Here is a 25,390-nt window from a genome sequence, read left to right on the forward strand (position 1 = left end):
CAGTTCCTGGAAAGATGTCAGAGAGAGCAGGAGCAGGTGCCTCATAAAGGGTCCCAGGCAGGGGAAGTGGCAAAGCTTGCCTCTTATTGGTCCAGTAGTCTCTCTCCTGTAGCAACCCTGTGTTCCTATCTGCAACTGTAAAACCTACGCTGTCATCTGAGAATCTCTTCTTACTTTGGATGTGTCTTCCCCAACCTGCTGCCCTCCAGATAGTTTGGACTAACTCCCATCATTCCCAGGCATCATGCCAATAGTTAGGCATCGTGGGAGTTTGAGTCCAAAACATCTAAAGGTCACCAGGCAGGGAAGGGCTGATGTGGAAGCTGCTGCAATGCTGCTCCATCCTGTGCCATCAGGGTAATTTGAGAAGCTCCAGGACAGAACGGAAGAGCTCATGCTGCAGCACTGCTTCATGCCATTGTCTCTTCAGTTTATCAGGGATCATATTGGTATGGTTACATTGGCTAGGGCCTAGGCTCTTTCCCACATGGCCTGGGGCTGCTTACATTATTCTAGATGAACTAGAAAGGAGCCATGGATATATGGCAGTTACCAGAACTGTGCTTATTATTCCACTTTGCACCTTTTGCAGAGCACTTACAGCTGTGGTTCCATGTATTGGGCAGACTGAGAGGGTAATGTTTCTGGGCTGCAGGTATAGGAGGATTGCTTGTATGACTGACTGTTTTTCCAACTCCTCCCCATTAAAAACAAAAACTTGGAATACCCTTCCACACCATAGAACCATAGCATAGAAAGTGATTTAGGCCTAGTGTGGTTTAGTGGTTAGTGATAGAGTAGAACTAGGAAGGCCCAGGTTCAAATGCCCACTCAGCCATTGGATGACCTTGGGACAGTCACTGTCTTGCTGCCTAACTTGCTTCACAGGATTGTGAGATAAAGTGGTGGTGGAAGAACGGTGCATGTTGCTCAGAGCTCCTTGGAAGAAAGAGGTGAGATAAATGTAATAAATACAAAAGGGTACGACTTCAATATAAGGCAGATCCCTATGTTCCAAATAGATCTGTGGGGTTGACAGTTTCATTTTCACTCCCTTTCCAAATGATACCCAACATGGTTACCCTTTTTATCCACTTGTAGACCTCATGGATGAAATCAGTTGTACATCTAAACAAAGCTGTGTTAGTAAATTGAGGGGTAACAGTTCAGTATAGACCTGAGCTCCCTGAAAATGCAAAATGTAGTTGCATAAAGAAACTGCTGGGGTTGAAGAAGAACGGCAGGAAAGCTTGGATGCCTAATTTAAAGATAATGATCTTGAGTTGTATCCAGTGAAGACGTCCTTTTAGTGAAAGGGTTTCTACCTGTACAACAGGACCTCCTCTCTTCACCTGTCACCCTAAATCTGCTTTGTAGGGTTGGGGGAGCCTCCAGTACAAATGTTGAGGGGACATGGGAAAGAGGAACTCCTATTTCACAGGCAAAAGTCAATGCATTTAACTGGATGACTTCTTCGGATACCATCCTTTGTAATGATTTTTTAGTCAATTTCTACATCACAGCATGTAACATTCGGCCTAAGCAATGTATCTGAATAATTTTAAAAAATCATCTGCCAGATTATTTTGAATTCAGTAATTGAAATCCTTCAAAAAATCAGTATTTTGTTTAGAAATTTCTATTTAGAGCCATCTGAAGACTATTCCTAGATGGGAATGTGGACTGTTCTGACTTTAAACCAAACACAGTGCAGAAAGTCAGAAAACTGCAAACATTTATTTTTGTTTTGCTTGTATCCCTGCTTGATTTGTATTACAAAAACAGATGATATGAGAAGAATATTCAGTGCTTTATCCTTTGCCTGGAGGCCTTATCTCTTGACATTTTCAAGGTCAGCTCCACATTTCATACTGTGGGAAAAGAAAAGAAAGGCATATTGGAAACTATTGTTCTCTTTGTTTTATGTTAATTATGCTGCTTCAATAAATGTTGGGATTACATTGAAAATAACAACTGTAGATAAGATTTTGCTACTTGCAAACTGAAAATTAGCAAATGCCTTTCTGTAGATATATATCCCATCCTATCATATAGGCTCAAGGTGGCTTTCATTTAAGTACCCTCTTCTCTTGGGGGGTTGTATCCTCCTGCTCCCCCTTCCCTGAGGTGCCATAATAATCACATGCCCAAAGATACATAATATTATGTAGGGAACAGTGGTGGCTGTCCTTTTTTCAGTATATATGAGCTAAGATGGCTCTTTTTGAATCTCTTGATATATCTGTTGCTGTTGCTGTTTCATGCTGACTTCAGGGTTGAGTGAGAGGTTGATATAAATGCAAATGCAGTGCTATGACTCCAAATGCTGCTAAATATTACTACTAGAGTAGTGGAATTTGTGCAGTTTCCTTAGGACAAGTTGGCAGGGAGATAAGTTCCATAATGAAGCACTGCTAAGCTTTGTTGATTGACTCCTAAGGCTATCCGTGAGCAATGTACCTGCATTCTCGGAGACTTTCAGAAGTTGTCACTCAGCTTCGTTTTCCCTTGTCATTATTGACAAGTCTGTTTGTAACATTTCTTATAGTCCACAAAGCAGCTTAAACTCAATTAAGAAAGAAAAGGTTTCAAAAGGCCAGAAGAACTGCAGTTCAGTAATAATATTTTCATATCATTAGTTCCCGTATTTGCATTGATGCAGAAAAATCTATTAGAAAGGCTTATTGCTCTTTCCATGTGAAGCCATCATGTGTGCTATAATGTCTGGCTTGACACTTCTTTAACACTATTTTTTCTTAACATTAAGAAGAAATTGTCAGTATTTATGACAGCAAAATGAGGTTGTTTTTGTTCTGTATGGAAATATTTCTACCTATTCTCATTCTCATTGCCCCCTTTATGTTATTGGCATTTAACTAGTGGGAGAGGAGACAGTGACATCGACCCTTTGCTGGTAATTTAGATGATAAAATTGCAAACTGATTCAACACTTCTTTTGACTTTTGCATTTAATAAATAATACAGGACTGTCAAATTCTTGTGATTTAGTCAAGTATATTTTAACAGTTCTTTCTCTCTAATGTTGCACAAGGTTTTATGGATTCTTCTTTGTGGGATCTATGTCTCGGCAGAGCTGTTTTCAAAATGCTTTAGCTGGAGAACTGGCACTCAAAAGGGAAGTCTTGCTTTATCTGCATGCCGCTTCCCTAAAATATGGATTTTTCAAATTCAGCGTGTCTTTAAGTGTATCATTTCAGGGAGTGAAATTTAATTTTTGCAAATTTCTTTAGGGGGGTCTTAAAATATGTTTTTGGGTATGAGGAATTCAAATCTGCTATCATTTTTGTGATTTGACAACATTTAGCTTGATAAATCTGTGTTTGATTAAAAACTGTTTTTGGAAAACCAAAGAATTTTAATTTTACCTTCTGAAAATGTCAGGCAATACTATAAAAAAATTAGTTCCTCTGCATAAAACATAACCTACTAAGCATACAACATTACCTTGTAATCATAAAACAACATTAGAAAGTAATGATATCTGTTCATAAGATAAAACAACATTAGAAAGTAATTACATCTGTTAATAAGAAATTTAAACAAGAAGTTTCATCAAGTCTTGCTTTGATTCGTTCTTGTACATCAGCCACAAACTTGCTGCTGTACCATGTAAGATTTTCAGTGCTGTTTATATGCCAGAAGAACCTAAAACTCATACCATCATACAGTAGTGATACACCATAGAGCAAACACAAAACCATCTTTAAAATGTTACTGTTGTGTCTGCATTAGGCTCATTCAGTATGTACTTACATACTAGGCAGACCTGTTGGGCCTCACAGCTGTTCCTGGGGATTTGAGTGCAGCTTAGGGTGCACTTCTGTAAAAGATTAATACAAGAGGGCAAACTATAGTTCAGGAAAGTCTGCTCTTACTGCTCTCATTGAAGAACCCTTGATAAGTTTAAGGGTTTTAAGTTTCAATTCCCTGAAACCCATTTGCTTGCAAGACTTGGATTAGTCCACAAGAACCTAACTTTTAGCCAAGCTGCATGCACAAAAGTATAACCCACTGAAGAAGGTTATATTATACAACTAAATTTTGTTTAGTTTTTTTGTTCATTTCTTATTCATCAGCATTACATTTATATATGTTCCAACTTTGCTCTGAGGAGCTCAAGGTGCCATTTATGGTCTCCTTTCCCTCATCTGTTATCCTTAGCACAATCCTATGAGGTAGGTTAGATTGGCAGGTAGTGACTGGCCCAAGGTCGTACCTGGAGTTTCTTGGCTGATTCAAACCTTGGTCTTTGGGATCAAGTCTTCTTAATATTCCTGTACCTTCTTTTTTTCCACATTCTGGAAAAATGTTGAAGTGCATAAGCTGTGGGAGGGGAATAACCTTTTCCCATGGGTCTGGACATTTAAGGAGTCAATTGTTAACAGTCCTGTGTGGAACCTTTAAGGTTAACCAATTCAGGCTGCAATCCTGAACATACTTAACAGGGAGAAGTCTCCATGGAATGTACAGTTTCTTTGGCATGAACCCACATGAACCCAGTGGGGCATTGTAGGGGAAAGGAGTGAAAGAGGAAAGTTTGGTCATTGGACCTCTGCTCATAGTACCAAAACTGAAAGAGAATTACTTTGTTTCTCAGTTTAAATTAAACCATATAAACTAAAAATTCCCTTTTGTTATAACTGCACAAGAAAATAGGATAGTGGGTTGGATGTAGGTAGATTTTATCAAATTTGAGCAATTGCTGACCTTTATTAATGTGAATACAATACATTTGGTGTCAAAAATACACATGTGGATGATGACTTATGATACAAGCAGTCTGCAGAGCTTAAAAGAATGTGGAAATGGGGTACCACTGACGATACCTCCTGGAATAAGCTCCAAGATAATTCTCCTATACAGTGCAGTAAGCCCACAACATAACTTGTGCACATTCAGCTTTATGCTCTTGATGGATTCAGGAAAGAAAAACAACCCAAGGGAACATCTAAATAACACTATATAAAAGCGTTCTGCTCAACAAGGTGAAAGTTGTGAGAACATATGGACTGAAAACGGTGGAAAACTTTTGTTAAATCCAATACACCTTGGCATCTGCTCTGATGGTTTTGTGGGCAAGTAATTAAATTCCCTTAATTTGTAGCCAGATCATGTAGTAAGTGAAGGTTAGTCAGTGCCACTTCATCATATGCAAACTCTAAAATGCTGTGGAAAGTAATAAGGTGACTCATCAGTGAAATATGCTAGATATGTTTTCCTTCACTAATTGGGCTACAAGGACTAATAACACCCATGGTACACCTTGGTTCATCCAAGCAAAGTCCCATATGGTAGATGGGAGAATATGCTGGGATCTTGGCCATTTATACTGTGTCTATATTGTTTTCTAGCTCATTCAATATATTGTATATTTTTGCATTTCTACCTTGAAACATTGGTTTTTCCCACAGGATGCATTCTCTTATGTACAGCAATAGCCACCATTGTAGCACTTAGCACCAAGCACCTATTCATTAATTATGTAGTCCCTGAGATTGTTTTTAGGGTGAGCTCAGAAGAGATTCTTCATTCCTTCCTGCATCTTTCTTGTGAGTGGCAGAAGTTGATGTGAACACAGGTGTGCAAAATAAAACTAGTTGGTCCAACTCAGTTGTTAATTTTTACCCACATTGGACAAGCTGTGGAGGAGCACAGGGGTGTGTGTGATAGTTTGAGGCTCATCCACAGTCTCAGGCCAGGCACAATCCCAGGGATCAAGTAATAAATGACCAACGCTCATTAGCTTCAGATATAATAGTCTTCTCTTCACCAATTCCCATTAATCATTTTAAGATAGCAGTAGAAAAACTCAACCAGTACCATACTTAGGCAAAAGCCCAGGTTGAAAGCAAGTCTTGAGAACAAACTAGAGTTGTGGTAGTGGAAGGTGTAACCTGCCTAAAAATTGCTTCCAGAAGGAAGAAAAGTTTTTCAACTGTTTAGACATTTTTATTTTCTCCATGAACAGTTGCTTTAAATCTCCATGTTGGGCTTACTGATTTGTTCCAGGCCATGTTTTTAAAGAGTTACATACAGTGAGTGGTACTGCCCTCTTAGTTGATGTTTTGTGTAAGAATGTACTATGAAATGCATAGAAAATGTTCAATAGTAAAAAGTGTTCAGGTATGTCCTTAAGATTTCTCTTGAGAATTTGTTAGGCGCATAGAGGTGAAGAAAATGCAGCAGGCTTTGTTGAAATATTATCTCTTGTTTCCCCATAAAGCATAACTTGTGAAAGAATGGAAGGGAAACTGTGTATCACTGACAGGTTCATTGCAGGCTCTTCTCTGGTAATTTACATAAAATCTTCTTCATAACTTTTTTTGAGCTTTAAATCAAATGCAAAGGAGAATAAGACGGTGGGAATGTTGACAAGCAGAACCTGTCCACATTTTCCAGAACTTCTGAAATATTGAATATCTCTATTTCTGATGAATTCAGTCTAGACGGTCTCTCATTTTAGCTCAGTCAGCTTGGCTTGTCAGCTTGTAAACTCTGATAAAAGAAAAGAACTCATCATTACTTCCTGCAGAAATAGCTAGCTGGAAACAAAAAAAAATTTTTTTCCCTGTTGAGGATTGTTAGAGGGGCTAGAATCCCTTTCACTTAACTATAAAAATTCTTGGAACTGCAGACTGTGTATCTTCTCCATAATGAGCCTTCCTTGAGGTGCTAGGAATAATGAAATTCAGTAGGGCAGCATGACAGCTGAAAACAGAATCCCCCACCCCCACCAGAGAATACTTTTTCTGTCACTGGAAGGTATTTTTATTTGGAAAGGGAGAGAAGTAGTAAGGGGGCTGTCTTTCCCCTTTTCTAGCTCTGGAGGGCAGAAGGGAAGTACATGGGCCCCAGGCTTGCTGTGGCTCATCCTCATAACATTAGGCAGGCATGAGTTTGAAAGCATTTGCTCCCATATTAGTTTAGCTTTTGACATCCAAACCTAGACAAAGTATGACTAACCTGAAATATGCTTTGTTGAAACAAGCTACTCCCCTCCCTGTTTGGTGTCATCTGCAAATTTGATGATCATCCCCTCAATTCCTCCATCGAAGTTTTATAAAGACGTTGAACAACAACAGGCCCAGGACAGAACCCTGTGGCACCTCACTTGTCACTTTTTCCAGGATGTTGAGAAAGCATTAGTGAGTACTCTTTGGGTTCAGCTAGTAAACCAGCTGCAAATCTACCTAACAGCTAAGATTAAACTATATAACTAGTAAGATTCAACCGCATAACTAAGATTAAACTATATAATTAGCCTGCCAGAGGTGAACCCTTGTTGGTGTAAAGTGCTTCCCAATTTATTGTTTTACCCAAATCTGCTCTTCAGAAGTGATCTGTGGCTTTGTCAAAGTCCTATTACATGCTTCCCCGCTAAACAAATGCAACCCATATTTCTTAAACAGGAATTTGCAGGCTTCACATGTCAAGTTATGGTGAATGAGAAGATTAAATACATAATTAATTCTATTAGCAGAAAGCACCTCTTTTTCATGTTAGTATAGTTATTGAATAATTTATATGCATTGCTTGTTATAAGTTGCTTATTAATATTTTTGTGGAAGGTTGATCTGTGGAGCTCTAGAGTGGATTTGGTCTTCAATGAGACCTGGATGGGACTGGTTTCTGCCCAAACTGTTTGCATAGCAGGCTGGTTATAACTATAAGTCATTTGCTGATGGGCTTTCATTTAACACTGCTATTCCACCTGTTACGGATGAAGAAAAGCTCTCCTTTTCCTAGCTCCTCCATACCCAGAAATATTCTGGTCCTAGCTTTAGTTTAGGTGTGGACAAGTGCAATATCTATAAATGGTTCTACTGCAAATCTTATTTTTGCTTGCCCCATGCCATCCTTTCAGCTCTGCATTGATTCTGCTTATAGAACTGCAACTCACCATAGACATGAATAATATTATCCACTAGAGTTTTTCCCCATGAGTCACTTACACCTCCAATGTCAAGGAGTGAGTGGGGAGAAGTGTAACCAGTTAGCTCAATCAATACATGAGAGTTCAAGTACTGGAACTTAAGCATATTTTGCTATCTGTTTTGTTTTTTACATTGTGTCACTTGTACTCATCCTTGCAAACTCTCTCTTACATGAAAATGGAGACTTGGGATATAAATGTTATATAAATGTCTGAGTAAGTCTTCTGAGGGAGTGCCTTTTGAACTATTTTCTAGGACTGTGCGGATGTCCCCCTTCCTACGTAGGGTTTTTTGTACTTCAGATTTGCTGCCCTCTAGTCAGTGGCGAAGTTCCATGCTCTCGCACCGGGGGCGGAGAGCAGGCGAGGGCATGGCTGCCGTATGTCCTGGGGGGGCATGGCATGTTGCCTGCGGGGGCGTGGTGCCCAGTGCGGTGGGGGTATGCACAACACGTGTTGGGGGTGCGGCCGTGATGGTACCCCACTCCCTGATGGTGCTGTGGGCGGTGCACTCCCCCCACCCTCCTGTTCCTCAGCCAGTGCCTCCAGTTTCAAGTTTGAAATTTTCTAAACTTTATTTTGGGTTTGCTGGATCCCTAGAGGTTTTCACTTTATATCTGTTTTCCCTACCCTCCTTAGAGCTTCTTAGTGTGAGTTAATTAAAACAGCACACAAAAAGAAGTTTTTTGATCACTTAAAGAGTTCACATGACATTATTATTTAAGCCAGGGGTGTGGAATCTTATTTATGTTGAAGGCCTCATTCTCTCAGGTGCAATCTGTCAGCAGCCACATGCTGGTAGTGGATGGGAGCAGAGCCAAGTGTGGCACTTAGCATTTTCTATTTCTCTTTTTCTCCCTCCTGCGCTTGCACATGCACACACAGAGCAGAGGAGGGTATGATTACCAGGAGTGGCAGAGGAGGGGGAGCAAGAGTGAGTCCACAGTGTCTAAAGGACCAGAGCCCCCATCTTTGATCTAAGGAATATAGATATGGACATCTGTGCATAGGCAATCTGTAAAGGGGAGGGAAAAGATGTGCAGGACTATGAACAAAGTCCCAGAATCTTTTGAGAAGAATGCTAACTTGCTAACACACTCTCAGACAAAGATTAGGTAATTCAGATCCCAAAAAACGGTGAAGGAATCCAAAGGGAGATAGTTTCATAAACATTTCTAATATCCTCCCATAACTTTGCCTTCTACACAAAGCTATGAACAATTGAATGCACAGAGAGTGCAATACTTTTCCTGACTCCAATACTTTTCCTGACTTAGCAGTTGGTTGTTCTCTGTCCCTTGGTGGTCGCACATATTGAGAAGAAGCTGCTGTTCACATTTTATAGATCAAACAGCAGGTCAAAATATAACTAATGCTATTAATATTTTTCAGACTACTTCCAAAGGGACAGCATAATAAAAAGTTACTTGATTCAGAGGACCTGTTAGCAAGAAAACAGTGTGTATACATTAATAAATCCACCTCTGAATCAGCACAGCATAACTCAGAATAGCAGTGAGATGGTGGTACGGACTGTTCATCAGTATAGGTGTCTGCTAGTAGTTTCTATGCTTAATGTTTCTATGCTTAATGTACAACTAAGCATTGCATATTGGAGGCTTCCAGGATGTTTTCAGACTTGGTAAAAGGCAACAACTCCTTTAACTGATACGAATAAACTTATTTTTAAAAAGTTTATCTGCCTATGTTCAAAGCAACAAGCAAGTAGTAGGTCCTCTGCATGGAGGAGGAGAAGAAATGCTATTGGGTGACAGAGAGAAAGTGGAAGTGCTCAACACCTACTTTGCTTCTGTCTTCACCCAAAAGGAAAGCAGTGCCCAACCTGGTGATAACAGAATAAACAATGCAAGGAGGGAGCTGCAGCCCCAGATAGGAATAGGGGTGGTCAGGGAACCACTAGTTACTTAAAGTGAATTCATATCTCCAGGGTCTGGTGAACTGCACCCAAGGTTACTAAAGGAGTTTGTGGATGTAATCTCAAGAGCCTGTTTATAATCTTGGAAGATTCTTGGAGAACAGGTGGGGACCCTGCAGACTAGAGGTGAAAAAATGCCCCCATCTTCAAAAACCAAACAAGAAGACCCAGATAACTACCAACTGGTCAGCTTGATGTGGATACCAGAAAAGGTAAAAGAACAGGTAGTTAAATGGCCAGTCTGTGAGCACTTAGAAAAGATTGCTGTGATTACTAAGACCCAGCATGAGTTTCATCATGCCAGACGAAGCTCATTTCTTTTTTTGATGGAGTTACAAGCTTGGTGGATCAGGGGAATACTGTTGGTGCAGTGTAACTTTGTTTCAGTAAGCCTTTTGACATAGTCCCACATGACATTCTTGCCAAGAAGCTGGTGAAACGCGGGCTGGACGAGGTAACTGTTAGGTGGATTTGTAGCTGGTTGACTGACCAAACCCAAAGAGTGCTCACTAATGGTTCCTCATAATCCTGGAAAACAGTGACAAGTGGGTGCCACAGGATTCCAGCTAAACACTAAAGGAATAATTTTCTGATGGTCAGAGCTGTTTGACAGTGGAATGGACTCCTTTGGAAGGTGGTGGACTCTCCTTCATTGGAGGATTTTAAGCAGAGGTTGGATGACCATCTGTCATGGATGTTTTCGTTGAGACTCCTGCATAGCAGGGAGATAGACTAGATGACCCTCAGGTTCCCGTCCAACTCTACAATTCTATGATTGAGAAGTCCCTTAAGGCCTAATTCTGTCACCGATCCAGTTACTGGCATTAGCTGAGCTTAGGTGAAATGTTGTTAATATTCTCCCAAATTCTGCAACATTTAATTAATGGGACTTACTTCCCCAATTTGTTAAAGTATTAACTGAAGTTCTTCAGAATCACTCAGTTCTGCTATTTACTACATGTATTGATTAGCTTTTATTTAAAGACAGTTGGTTTTTAGTATTTTAATCTTGTTGCTCACATTTATCCGTCTGAGTAAATGGGATTTCTGCAAAGACAGTAAGTAATGGCTCTGTTCTTTTAAAACTTGAAATAGATTGCTGAAAATTGAGACCTTTTGGTGCATTATGGGTTAGGTGAGAGAACAAGTGAACAAAATGGAAATAGAAAATGTTGCTATGTGGTAGTTCAATTCCTTAACTTCAGTGAAATGTAGGCTAAACAATTTTAGAAGCATAGCAAGACCATCGTCAAAATAGGAAGACCAGTAATTCTAATGATTATAATCCTTTAATTGTAATAGTGCCTATTAAGTCTTGATATGTTTAATTGTCTATTTAAGTGTCTTTATATTTAATTTTAGCTTTCACTCAAATATAATTGTGATATGCAAATTAGAAGGAAAGAAATTAATAACATTGATTCAGTTCAGCTTGAGTAGAATTGACAATTACTGAGAGAATTTCACCTTGCTAGAGTCTGGCACAAACCAAGCTGAACACAATCATGAACGATACTGACACAATCAAAACATTCACCTGAACACACAAAGGGTTAAACAAGGATTGCGCAAGATTGCACACACAATTCCCTATCCACAAGGAAAGCAGAGTTGAATATGTTCCTAATGTTTGCTAGGGAAAAGGGGGAGCCAAGTTGTGGGGTGTATATGTATTCTGTGCATGCACATAATGGATCTTTTTTTTTTTAGAATAATATTTATTATTTTTCCAACAATTTAAACACTACAAAAAAAACAACAATACAATACAATACAGAAACACTACATAACATGAACACATTAAACTAACAAAACAAAACAAAAACAGTTTAAAACACATCAAACAATTTCAGTATCTTATCTTTCATTCACTTATTTCAACGACCTCCTCACACCTCCCTTTTTGTATTCCACTTCTGTTAATTGTTTCAGCAATTCCTTTCCATCTTCCTCTGTTTTCTATCCTATAATTATCTTAACACATTCTAACCTTATTTTTTCCTTTAATATTCTATTAATCTATTTATACTTAATTCCTTATAACATTTCTACTAAAGCCATATAACTTCATTCCAACATTCTTCTAACATTCATTAATTTTACAGTATTTCTGTAAATAGTCTTTAAACTTTTTCCAGTCTTCTTCCACCGACTCTTCTCCCTGGTCTCGGATTCTGCCAGTCATTTCCATCAACTTCATCTGCCATTCTTCCCGGGTGGGTAAATCTTGTGTCTTCCAGTACTTCCCGATGAGTATTCTTGCTGCTGTTGTTGCATACATACAAAAAGTTCTATGCTTCTTTAACACCAATTGGCCGACCATGCCCAGGAGAAAGGTCTCTGGTTTCTTCAGGAAAGTATATTTGAATACCTTTTTCATTTCGTTATAAATCATCTCCCAGAATGTCTTAATCCTTGGGCATGTCCACCAAAGGTGAAAGAATGTACCTTCAGTCTCATTACATTTCCAACATTTATTGTTGGGCAAATGGTAAATTTTTGCAAGCTTGACTGGTGTCATGTACCACCTATAAATCATTTTCATTAAATTTTCTCTTAGGGCATTACATGCCATGAATTTCATACCTGTGGTCCATAACTGTTCCCAGTCAGCCATCATTATGTTATGTCCAACATCTTGTGCCCATTTAATCATAGCTGATTTCACCATTTCATCCTGAGTGTTCCATTTCAACAGCAAGTTATACATTCTTGACAAATTCTTGATTTTTGGATCTAACAATTCTGTTTCCAATTTTGATTTTTCCACCTGGAAACCAACTTTTTTGTCCAAATTGTATGCCTCCATTGTTTGGTAATAATGGAGCCAATCTCGCACTTTGTTTTTCAGTTTTTCAAAGCTCTGCAATTTTATTCTGTCTCCATCTTGTTCCAGACAATGTAATCCGGAGCCCTAGCAAAGGTGTGGTCAGTCTTACTCCCACCTTCAAAAGTTGATTCTTTGACCATAAAGAGACTAGAGCTGTAATTTGACATAATGTTAATATCTGACAAATCAGTTTGTGCACACCAAGCCAGAATTGCTGCTTCCCTGCTCCCACCCCCCACCCCTTGTCAGGAAGTGAGAAAATTAGAATATATGAAAAGATGAGGAAGCACGCAAGCATGAGAGTCATTTCTGATGCTCCAAATCATGCTTTGGCAGTTTATCTGAATTGACCCAGTCTCTTGATTTTTGATAACAAAAGTAAGGAAACTATTAGTGTGTATTACACCCCCACTTATTTTTGGATGCTTCTACATCCTCTTGATTGCCCATCACCCCTTCCTATAATGTTTATACCCAGATCAATGGCACCAGGTACAAGGAAGCAGAAAAGCAATTTTATGAAGCAGCTGTGACATAATTATAAGATTTGTTTCCTACTCAGAAGCTATTGCTGTCAAGGGAACCATATTTAACTTTTAAATAAGACTCGTTCATCCTTTTGAAGATGAATGCAATGTGTTAGTGAAAGGTTGATACAGCTTCTTTTTAAAGGTACCTGTTAATGCATTTACCTTGCTTGCATTTTCAGAGTGAAGGACCTGAGGATAGTTTCTAGATTGGCTGTCAGCTTATACCTGACAAGAAATGCCTAGACACAATTCTGTGTAGGTCTGTGTGCTTGTGGGAGAGAGGTGGGGGGAAGTAGGTGGATCAAAATTCTTCGCTTTTGCTTCTCTTTTGTTTCTTTTGGTGTCCTCTACCCTGGGTCACTGAAGGGATTGTACACACATGAAGGTGACTGCTGGCTGCTGAAGGGTCCTGTGTGCGAAACAGGGAAGGGAAGATCTCCCAGGGTGAGAGGCTGGGAGAAGAAAGGGAAGGTCCCAGGTGAGAACTGGGAGGATCCACCCCCTTCTGTGTGAGATGTGGACTAAGATCTACCTTTGAGAGAGGGCTCTGTGTTTTCTTTTTCTTTTTCTTCTTTCTTTCTCTGTTTTTGTTTTGATTTAAATTAGTTTCTTTTATCTTACTATATTACAAAAAGCCTATTATTGGGGGGGGGGGGTGTTTCTGTGTCAGGTGTGGGCAGGTGTGGGGGACTCCCTGGTCCTGAATGGGGTAACTGCCCTTGAAGGACCAGGTGCACAGCCTGGGAGTTATTTTGGACTCACAGCTGTCCATAGAGTCAGGTTAATTCTGTTTGTTTTTTTTTAACGATATTTATTAAGTTTTCAAAGGAAAAAAGTTACATAAGTAAAAAAATTAGACGAAAAAACAACAATAAAAATAAAATACAAAATACAGAAAAAAGATAAAAAACATTTAAAAAAGAAAAAAAACACACATCAATCTTTCCATATCATATATTCATATCCTTGCTTCCCTGACCTCCTCACACCTCCCTTTTTTGTATTCCAGTTCAGTTAGTTAATTCAGCAGTTTCTTTCCCTCTTTATCTTTATCTTAATCCTTTAACTTAATATAATATAACTTTGAGTTCTCACCTGTTATTAATCCATTTTTCATACACCTTTAAAACATTACTGCTTAAACCACTTAACTTCATTCTGACATCATTCTAACATTCATTAATTTTGCAATATTTCTGTAAATAGTCTTTAAATTTCTTCCAATCTTCTTCCACCGACTCTTCTCCCTGGTCTCGGATTCTGCCAGTCATTTCCGCCAGTTCCATGTAGTCCATCACCTTCATCTGCCATTCTTCCAGGGTGGGTAGATCTTGCGTCTTCCAATACTTTGCAGTAAGTATTCTTGCTGCTGTTGTGGAGTCAGGTTAATTCTGTGTCCAGGGCAGCTGTCTACCAGCTCCATCTGGTACGCAGGCTGAGACTCTACCTGCCCACGGACTATCTTGCCAGACTGGTGCATTCTCTAGTTATCTCCCACTTGGACTACTGCAATTCACTCTACATGGGGCTGCCTATGAAGGTGAACTCGGACCATATAACACTGATCCTGAAAGACATAACATTGATTCCCCGTATATTTCCAAGCACACTTCAAAGTGTTGGTGCTGACCTTTAAAGCCCTAATGACCTCGGCCCTGTATACCTGAAAGAGCGTCTCCACCCCCATCATTCAGCCCGGACACTGAGATTTAGCACTGAGGGCCTTCTGGCAGTTCCCACACTACGAGAAGCGAAGCTACAGGGAACCTGGCAGAGGGGCTTCTCGGTCGTGGCACCCACCCTGTGGAACTCCCTCCCACCACATGTTAAGGAGATGAGTAATTATACAATATTTAGGAAACATCTGAAGGCAGCCCTGTATAAGGAAGCTTTTTAAGGTTTAATGTTTTACTATGTTTTTATATATGCTGGAAGCCACCCAGAGTGGCTGGGGCAACCCAGTCAGATGGGCGGGATACAAATTATTATTATTATTATTATTATTATTATTATTATTATTATTATTATTATTGACTTCCAGGAACACCATAAAGCTCAACATTTTGTTTGACCCTCTGTTTCCTCTAAATGCAGCAATTTGAGAAACTGAAGATTGAAAGTCACTGGCTATAGACTGGCAGTTAAAAGCATTAAAAAACACACCAAACAAACATTGGATTTTATGTTCAGTCAGTTCACATACATTCTTGATCTCAGAAGCTAAAGCTATTTACCATTTCCTGCTGCAACTTTACACATTTATAATATGAAGGAGGCATTATGAAATGGGAAAAAGAAAAAGCATTTTTATTTTGCTAAATATTTTAAAATATGTTTTCTTCTCTCTCATTTTCTTTCTGTTTATCAAATATAGCCTTGGAGAGATATGTGAGGCACATTTCATAATGTTTTGTTACATTCCAAGCATAAGTTTTTTTTGGGGGGGGACGAAGAAGCACTGAAAGGTTTTATGGGTGCCATTTTCATGCTTGTTTTCAGACATTATCTGCAGTTGTTTGCCCTCTAGAAATAGTACAGAGCCAAGCATTCACAATTCTTGCAGACTTCAGAACTTTGAATAGCTTTGTTTTATAGATATATATAATATCAGCTCATTTGGTAAGAGACCTGTTCTGTTGATGCCAGCTTCTCTTGCAGACAGGAATAAGAAAACGAAATCACAGAAAGGTGCACCACTGAACTCAGTTATAGGTCTATAAAGGGTGGGATAGAAGTATAATGTTCAGTTTTCCCTTCCCTAATAGTGTGAAATAGAAACTGGACAATGTTTATTTCTCCATAAAGCCGTACCTTTTCTTTAAAATGTATATGCATGCTAAACTAGAACCGCAGGACTTCCACATCACAAGTTTCCCACCATTGATTTTCTCTGTTGCCCTTTCTTTAACTTTTGATCTTCTGTACCTTCTCTACTTTCTTCCCTTTGGTGTTCTTCTCCTGTTCCTGCCCTCCGCTTATCCCTTTTTACCCTCTGCCCCTCATTAGCTTGCTCAATATACTGAAGTACTTGGAATGAAGTGTCAGGATCCAAAGATTCTTACTTAGGAATAACTGAGCTAATTGGGATTTTTTCTTCATTGTTCCTGCAAAATGAAATGTGAGAAAAACAAGTAGTTTTTGAAGAAATGGAAGCGGGAGAAGGATCTGCAGATAGAATTCAGAATATAGAGTATGAAATACTCTTTACTTGGACCAGGTTTTTTTAAAAAAGCATCAAACATGATTAATAGTTTTGGGGGATTCTGAGCAGGCGCTTGATCGATCAGCTGCTTGTTAATGAGGGGAAAGTGAGTTAAGAGGCAGTGCAGTCCACCTACCTGCGCAACAACCACCTGCCTTTTTTATATTCTTGTTTCCCTCTAATGAAGGAACCAATTGGTTTAGAGTGATCAATGCTGACCTATTAGGATCAGACGCTGTTCTGGCATTGCTAAGGCAATTACACAGAGTTGCTGGCTTCTAAAAAAAAAGTTTGTGTAAAAAGGCCAGAGACTTTGAAATGAATAAAAACTACATTCCTGTAAGGGAAACAAATATTCTGGTTGGAATGAACTGTTTGTTTCTTTCTATACACAAAATCAGAAATCAGGGTCAGCATCATTTCTAAGTTCTTCTTTCTGTCTCTGGGATGTTCTAGGGTTGTATCCAACTAAGTCATTGTGTGAGCAAAATGATTTCCATGAGCAGAATGGAACTTTTCCCTCACTCTCCTCTCTCTGTCACCCCAAATCTACTCTTGACTTCCCCCCAACTCTCTGGAGTTTATTTGGAGGGTTATTCTGTAGGGGCACTGAATGGGATGTTTTGTTGTACTTATGCAAGTTGTTCTGCTAGAGCAATTACTTAGTATATGGGATTTTCCATGCACACTGTATTTTTTACAGAAATACTTAACTGCATTTTAACCATCTTTCTGTAGCTCTTTATTTCTTTCATAAAACAGGGACTTGAATGGGATAGCCTGCGAGTCCCCTTCAACTCTATGATCAGTTATCTTTTGGAATGAAATAATAGGTAATGTGTACAGTTTGCTGCTAAGGTTTGTCTTAGGTAAATGAATATAATGTATAGTATCTCTACATTGTTTGCCCATTTGTTGATCTGAACAAGGGACAGGTTTAAATATGGAATTTCCTAGGTGGAGTAAAAATAAAAATATCAGGATGACTATATAATATGTATGACACAGATAAATTGTTCTGATATGTTGATGAAGGTGAAGTTCAGACTCCTAATTTGAATTAGCTGCCAGATAAGATTCCTGTAAAGGTTGCTTTATCTCAGTGTTTTGAGATCATCTCTGGGGTAACAGTCAAAAAGTGGTGTGAACAAATAAAGATCTTAAGGAAAATATGTAGACATGGCAACAATTTTAATTCAACTTATGCAATTTATTTAAGATGCAGAGTAGCACTATATGATGATAACCATTTAAAAAACAGATACAGTATAATAAGAATGCTAGGCTATAAAAATGATATTGTAGAGAAAGTAAGTATCTGAATTCATCAGATTATATACATTTCCTTTCAAAATTGTCATGGCAAGAGTTTGCCAAGTATTCTGAGTCGTTGTCTTTTTTATCAACTTTTTCTAAAATTATCTGGGGGGCATTCCAGTATCTAAAAGCTGCACAGCTTCTGTTTGGACAGACTGAATATATGATTTAAGTAGGATTATTTTTGAACATTTCAAGGTTCAGCAACATTGCAAATCCTAAGGTGAATAAAACTTAAAAAAAATTAAAATTATTGAGACATGACTGCTGCTGTTGGATATTCTGCTGTCCCTCACATACTGCCACCCTTCCAAATCATAGGTGGTTGCTTTTCCAGCACCCCTAAGTTAATACTCTTCTCATTCACTCCCTTGCATCCCCCCCTTTCAAATCTGTTTCTCTGTTTGGCCCCCAACCCATACACACATTAGCCTACTACTCTTTACCTTCATCACTTCAATCTGTTCACCATTATTTATTCCAATCAAACAATCACTCTGGGTAACTTCTGATAATGATGCTGCCATCTTCTCCTCTTCCTAAGCTTTAAGCCAGCTCCAAAGTTACAAACACATCATTTGCATGAGATTCTTTTTTAAAAAATCCTTTTTAGCTGCATGTGACATTTTCTTTGTTGCCAGACTGTGCGCAGCAGGATATGAAGAAAATGTCTTGTAAAAAGATCTGAAATGTTTCTCAGTGAAGAAAAGAAACCTTCCCTGGTTCTTACTAAGAATGTAAGCAGTGGTGTTTAAATGGTGTTTAGATGTTCTGTCTCCTAAACGTGTTATCGTAACATAATTTATCAACTGGGAACTCTGCTATTTTAAGAACTACCTTATTAAATATCCCATAAGTAAAGATCAGTCTAGGCAGCACTCTGTCTAAACAGCCAGAAACTGTAGCTAGGAAACTCACTATAACAGGGTGTGATGGAAGTAACCATCTCCTAATGTTTTACTGCAGCATCTGGTAATCCAGCCTCAAAAATAAGCCCACAATTGCTATTACCTGTCAAAAATATCCTGAAATAGTTGTGTGCACGAAGAACCCATCTTTAACATGGCTTGGGGAAGAGAATAGAGGGGGTGCTCAAATTTGCAGATGGCACCAAACTGAGTGGGGCTGGTGATTAAAGCCCTGGGTACCTTCAAGGCAACCACTTTTCATACCAGTTTATCCACAGCCTGTGATCTGACAGAGAGACCCTCCTCTACATTCCACTTAGATGTTTTTGCAATTTTTGAAAGCAGTGTATAAATGTATTTAGAGATATCTAAAAGCTGTGTATAGATATCAGCCAGTGAATTCTTACTGGCAAAATCTTGAATGCAATCCAGTAAAAACCCAGTGATCTACAAACTCCTAATGAATCACATTCTACACAGCATCATGTTATACCCTGCAACATTATACAGTGACATTCGTAATGAATGTGTGGATCTTCCTTGATCTTCATATGTCTATAGATCTGTGAGCTGGCTAGAATAACCTATGTGGTCCCTAAAAGCATTAGGTACAGAAAAGATGTTGTTTCTGAAATGCCTGATCTAGAATGACCAACAGGTCTAACTACATTTTCCAGTTCTCTCTATGTTTTATGCGGTTTCCATATTATAGACAGTTTTCCAAAGTAACTAGTAAAATCCCTGATTTGAAGCCATGTCATCATTTTAGTTTCAATGCTTCCTTCCTTCCTAACATGGCGTTGTCAGTTTCAAACTTTAATTAAATTGTCATTCCACATTCCTTACATTTGATTGTATTCAACAAAGTTATACATGGAGTAAACGCACAGAAATTAACGTAACTAAGTTAGCAATGCCAATTAATTTGAATGGGTCTACTCTGATTACAACTAATGTTGGATACGAACCATAAATATGTTGTTTTCCAATAATATAGCACATTTTAGTGAGTTTTTGGACCCTAAAATATTTCCTAGTATAATCATAAGTAAACTGAATAGCTGTAAGATGAAAATTCCAACTATACTTGTTCATAAATGACCTGGAGTCAGAAGTAATTAGTGAGGTCATCAAAGACAATATAATCCATTTATGATATTATACATGTGTGTGTTGTTCAATTTTATATGCCAAAGATTTATGGGAAGTCCAAGTGCACAATTTTTACTGGATCATTCCTTTCCCACATGCTTGCAGAAACCCTCAAATATTTTAAAATATTAGTATTGTAAGAAGCTATGCTTATTTTTCTCTCTCTGTAGCATGTTCTACATATATATCAGTTCCACTTTTAACAATGCTTTCTACCCATTGAACTGCTTTCTGGGTAAAAATTCTGCTTTGGATGCCTAGTTTGCTTGCAAGATGTCTGCTCTGAGCTTTTCCTGTCTCACTAGTCATGGCTCCCCCTGCCCCCCCCCCCAGCAGTGATTATGAAGGGTCTATCTTGATGACTCTGACATATAGAGCTAGGATAATTTGGAGGTCTTCTTCAAGCATATATTACTACTTCTGACAACAGGGGAGATCACATGTAAGCTTTTGCCAGAAACAACATCAATTAGTGAAATGGCACTTGAAACATTTCTAAGTGTTTAAAATTTGCACACTGATGCTATCAAATAGAAATGCTGTTGTTTGATGCCTGGAGATCATGCAAAAAAACAGAAGTTGCTGCCTTTCCCAAGTACTTTTGGTAACAGATGGGCTTGTAGGGACTGAGCTGCATTTATTATGAAGGTTACTAAATGGTTTTTGGTAAATGTTAGAAAGGGTTCCGATAGTGGGGCATTATACGTGAAATTATAATTCAGTTCACTGAGGCTTTATTGCACCTATGGGTAAAGAGGCTCTGTTTTGTATCACCTAAATTGTGGCCAAGGACAGGCTTGTACCCAGCAGAAGTGTGTGCTTAATTTAAAAATGAGGGATGGTAGCAAAGGACCTAGGCAAGGTCAAAATTATTAAAAATTAATATCCTTTGTCTCTCCCACACATTGTGCAATGAAATGAAAAAGTTTAGTTAGTTGTCCACTTTCACTTTAGTTTGATAATGGTAGTCTGTGATGTAGAATGCTATCATTTCACTAATTTTCTTCAGGTGAGCAAATCTCGGATAAATTGAAAAACAGGCTTTAGCTTTGCATGACTTAAGAATTAGGTTTCTTGCGGAAGGTCATTGGGAAGACGGGTTGGCAGAAGAGTTGAGAGATTATAATAATGCTTTTTACTCTCAAATTGTTATACAAATTTCCAATGTTAAGCGTTCTTTTACTGCTTAATGTGAAAATCTGTCATCTTCTTAAACTGTGTTTGTCACAGATAATAAATTTACACAAACAGTTTGGTTGATAGCATCTGAGCTTGGGGAGAATGTGGTTCTATGTTTCAGAGACTATTCAAATGAGTCCCTGGTGTGGAGAAAAGCTGTTCTTGTTAAAAATAACTAGAATTATTTGTTGCAGGTAATGTGAGTTTGTTCTTAATGTGAATTTATGGTTTCCTTTACCACCTTTCTTCCCTTCCATAAAATACAGTAGGATTTAAAAATAACTGACCCTGTGACTCTATTGAATCTGGTGCATTGTCCACTCCTGATTAATAACCTTTAAAAAATAAATGGCATTTGCTGGCTGTGTCCTGTTCTTTGGAGGGCAGCAGTAATTAGCTATTAGCTAGTGACTATGTTGCATAGTTTACAAAATATAATGCAAGTTAGTAAGCCCTTATACTTGAAAGCAAAGTAAGTGATACTGTAGAAAATGTGTATTTTAGTATCCAGGGTACTTTTTGCTGAAAGTGGGAAGCTGGAATTTTTTCCCCATGAGGCAATGAAATTCAAAGCTTTGAAAAGGATTGATTTTATACTATGATATCATGTACATTTTAAGGTTAAAGCTTACTTGACTTCTCTAGGAATGAAGTTTCATATTATATTTAATGGATCTTGGCTCTAGTTCATTCAGTGGATAATGCATGCTTCCTCTGGAGTCCACTGTTCTTACAAATGCATTTAGTTCTTGTTTCACTCTGTACTTCGGGTAGGTTTTTACCACTTTCTTTTTTCCGCTGATGTAAATGGTAAGATGTTGTTCGAGCTTGAAGCAGCAAGTTTCAGAAGAGAAAAAAACTAACACCAGCATTTCAAATCCAGTGTAACTCATTAATACCACAATTCACATTCCAATTAAACATAAGTACTTGAATTTAAGCTTGCTTAGTCCTGTTGGTGCCAGTGAAACAAAACTAGTTTAAAGCCATAGGTTTAGACTTTCGGCTGCATATAAAATTATATTTATGTTTTCTGTAAACCTTGATTTATTGAATTGTATCCTAAGAACATGAATGGAAGGACAACTGTCACCACTGATATTCTGCAGGCACCTGCACAAGAATTCACTCAGTACCATAATTGTCAGGATTTTATATTAGTTCTCATGCAATTGGAAGTACATCTTTCAATATCATTTCACTTTTGCTGTGCCAAGATCTTAATGCAAGATTTAAACAGCTTTTCCATGTATAGAAGATGCCTTCCTCATGAGGAAATGTGCTTTTGGATCCAGCCCTTGTTAACAGACCTATTCATGTCACCTCCTATATGATCTGTTGAGAAGTTTTATGAATGCACTAGAAGTTTGTTCAAGCCACCATAAAATGTCAGACTCATTCAAAGCATATGCACGACAGCAAATACAGGAGGGGAATACTTTGATATTACTCTGGGGGGGGGGAGCTGTTTGGTTTATTATTATTATTTTAGACATTCTTTAACTTCTAAACCTCAAATGCCCTTTATAAAAAATGACTGACTGTCTTGACATGCCAGGAAGTCCTTTTTAACAAGAAAAATGCTTGTATTAATATTTTGCTTAAGGATTCCCTTTGGATGAAGTTGGCCATGTTTTTATACCGGGGTTCATAGAATCCTAGAATCGTAGAATTGGAAAGGAGCCCAAGGCTCACCTAGTTGAACCCTCCACAATGCCAAAGGATAGGTAACAACATTATAAAACAATGCAGTTGTCTTTGCTGTCAGTTGAGGCTCAGGTGGCCTCAGTGGCACAGAGCAGGATGGTGGCCCAGGTGTGCTCCTGTCTGGAAAAGGGTAGCCTAACTGTTTATGCTCTAGTAACCTGTAGATTAGATTACTGCATTGTGTTATACACGGAGCTGCTTCTGAATATGGTTCAGAAACTTCAGCTGGTGCAGAATGAATTAGCCAAGTTGCTCATCAGGGCAAGATGGTTTGAGCAATCCTGGCCCAACTGCACTGGCTGCCGATTAATTTCCAGCCCCAATTCAAAGTGTTGGTTTTGACCTGTAAAGTCTTAAATGACTCAGGACTGCAATACCCCAAGGACCACTTCTATCTATATTAATCGACCCAGACCCTGCAATCATGATCTGGGGCCCTGCTTCATGTGGCCCCTCCCCAAGTGGTCCAGAGGGTGGAAACTCAAGAATAGGCCTTTTCTGAGGTTTGTGGAATGCTCTCCCCCAGGGAGGCTTGCTTTGTTACAGACTTTAGGCACCAGGCAGAAACGTTCCTCTTTTCCTAGGCCTTTGGCTAATTAAACAATTGAAGGCCTTTTAAACTGTGTGTGAGAGAGGAGGGTGGGGCATAGTTTTTGTTTATTATTATATTATGCATCATAATATGTATCTCCATTGTGTTTTTACATTGTAAACTGCCCTGTGGACCTCGGGTATAGGGCAGAATGAATGAAGTGCCCACCCTGTTTAGGGTTTTATAGAATACATAGTAATCTTTATAGGAGTTCCCATTAAAAAACCCCTGCTTTTACTCTTCATGATTTCCTACACTAGGTGTAAAAGAAAAGAAAATGAAAAATGAGTTATTTCTGCAACTCAGACACCTTTCAGGCCTTGTTTCTGTCAAATGGCAGACTACTATGCATTACCGCTAGACTCTCAGGAATATTTTGTTATTTTAAACTGGTATGAAAATATTAAAAGATAGCTGAAGAATGCTATATAAAATGCATATAGCACTCATATTGATGCTATAACTCAGTATGACTACAGTGGTATGTAGCTTCATAAAAGGCTTCTTGGTTGCATTAGAGACCATTCCAAGGTTGAAATTATTTTCCGTTTTTCAGTAGCAGCAAAAATATTGATTGCCAGGTTTTAGAAGAAGAATTATGTTCCCACTATTATAGTTATATAGGATATAGAAGACTTAAGTTACTCAAATTGTCTTTCCTTTAAGGAAAGTTGGATGGAAAAAAGATTGGAAGATTTGTTCTTTTCAGCTGGGCTTTTTTGTTTTTGTCTTTATCAACCTCAATAACAAGCAAAAGCAACAAGAAGAGATGAACGTGTTTCTGTATCTGTTTAAATAATTAGGGTATGAATTATTTCATATTGGTCATCACAAATTTGGTGATACAACACATTACATTTATGTCTTTTATCTCCAACTGCACTCACCTACAGATTAGTAGATATGATTACGTGGTGCTTCATTGTCTTCAGCAATTTGCTAACTGACTTTTGGAAATTGTCTCTGGGCAGAATTATGCTTAATGGGATTACTTGATTTTTCATCTGAATCACATGAAGAAGGATAGTAGGATGCAATTATAGCTCTGCAGTCTTACCAGTGCTCTGTTTCTTTTTGTGGTTCTCAAAGTGTTCATCAGGACTTCTGTACAAAAAGACCCATAATGAAATTAAATAGTTTGAATTTGGGTCTTCTGTAGCATCCTGCTGATTTTAGCAGTGGGATAAGTCTGCCAAAGAGAATTCAGTTGCAGCTTTAGGATTTTAAAAAATGCATTAATGATTATCTATATCCAGCCATTATCTATACACCTTTAAAAACTTTTACTAAGTTTTTACACTAGTAAGTGAGTTATGCCAACCATGGAATGCATGGTTTGCATAGGGATCTCAGAAGAGCCTGAGTCATGATGTTTTCCAGAATATGCTATTTATTTAACATTAAGCTCCTGTTCAGGGCAATGGTATGGAGATGTGCATTCCAGCATTCTTATATCATATTTCTAGAGTGATTCAGATGCTATCATCAACTGCTCTACAAAGAGACTATGAGCTGATAAAAACTTGCTTAGTAGAATTCACATTTTGCCCATTTTAGGGGGAATTTGGCACAGTCAGCCAGCAGTTAGTGACATTTTCTATTGGTAATGGCTCTTTCCAAATTGCTAAATTTCTTCGCTGTGTTGATGTTCTTTTTTAATTGTACCCCACAAAATGTCAGTTTCTTTCATCTATCCATATTGCCTCTTTTGTGTTCACTTCTCCTATAACAGATTCCGTCTCCCAAAATTTTTATTAACCTTTGGGTGGTATTCAACTAAGGTTTAATCAGAGTAAACCCTTTGAAATTAATGACTGTGACTAAGTTAGGACCATTTATTTTAATATGTCTCCTCTGAGTAAAACTCAGTTCAATACCACCCTTTGCATTTAAGTTTCTAATTTCCCTCAATACTTCTCCTGGCCATTCCCTCTAGATCTCCCATCCCTCCCTCTTTACTCACTCACCTTCTTCCCTACCCTAGGGGACACAAACAAGTTCTCCAGTTCCAGGGCAGCTGCCCAATGCCCACTTGGACTTTTGAATCACAGCAGGCAACCATCATTGTGGAATTAGTTAGCAG

The 25,390-nt window shown here is 38.4% G+C and overlaps 1 protein-coding gene and 1 long non-coding RNA gene across 7 annotated transcripts in view; one reads left to right on the top strand and one right to left on the bottom strand.

Moving 5' to 3' along the window:
* BTBD9 (BTB domain containing 9) overlaps window positions 1-25,390 on the top strand; it is a 151,006-nt gene that overhangs the window by 46,709 nt on the left and 78,907 nt on the right. The window lies entirely within an intron of this gene.
* LOC309527914 lies at window positions 1,726-24,490 on the bottom strand. Its single transcript, XR_014217430.1, has 4 exons — window positions 24,365-24,490; window positions 4,238-4,319; window positions 2,461-2,566; window positions 1,726-1,871 (listed from the first exon to the last, which is right to left on the bottom strand). It is a non-coding gene; the product is annotated as an uncharacterized lncRNA (long non-coding RNA).

This window comes from Podarcis vaucheri (genome assembly GCF_965113315.1).
Source record: "Podarcis vaucheri genome assembly, chromosome: 3".
Taxonomy (NCBI): domain Eukaryota; kingdom Metazoa; phylum Chordata; class Lepidosauria; order Squamata; family Lacertidae; genus Podarcis; species Podarcis vaucheri.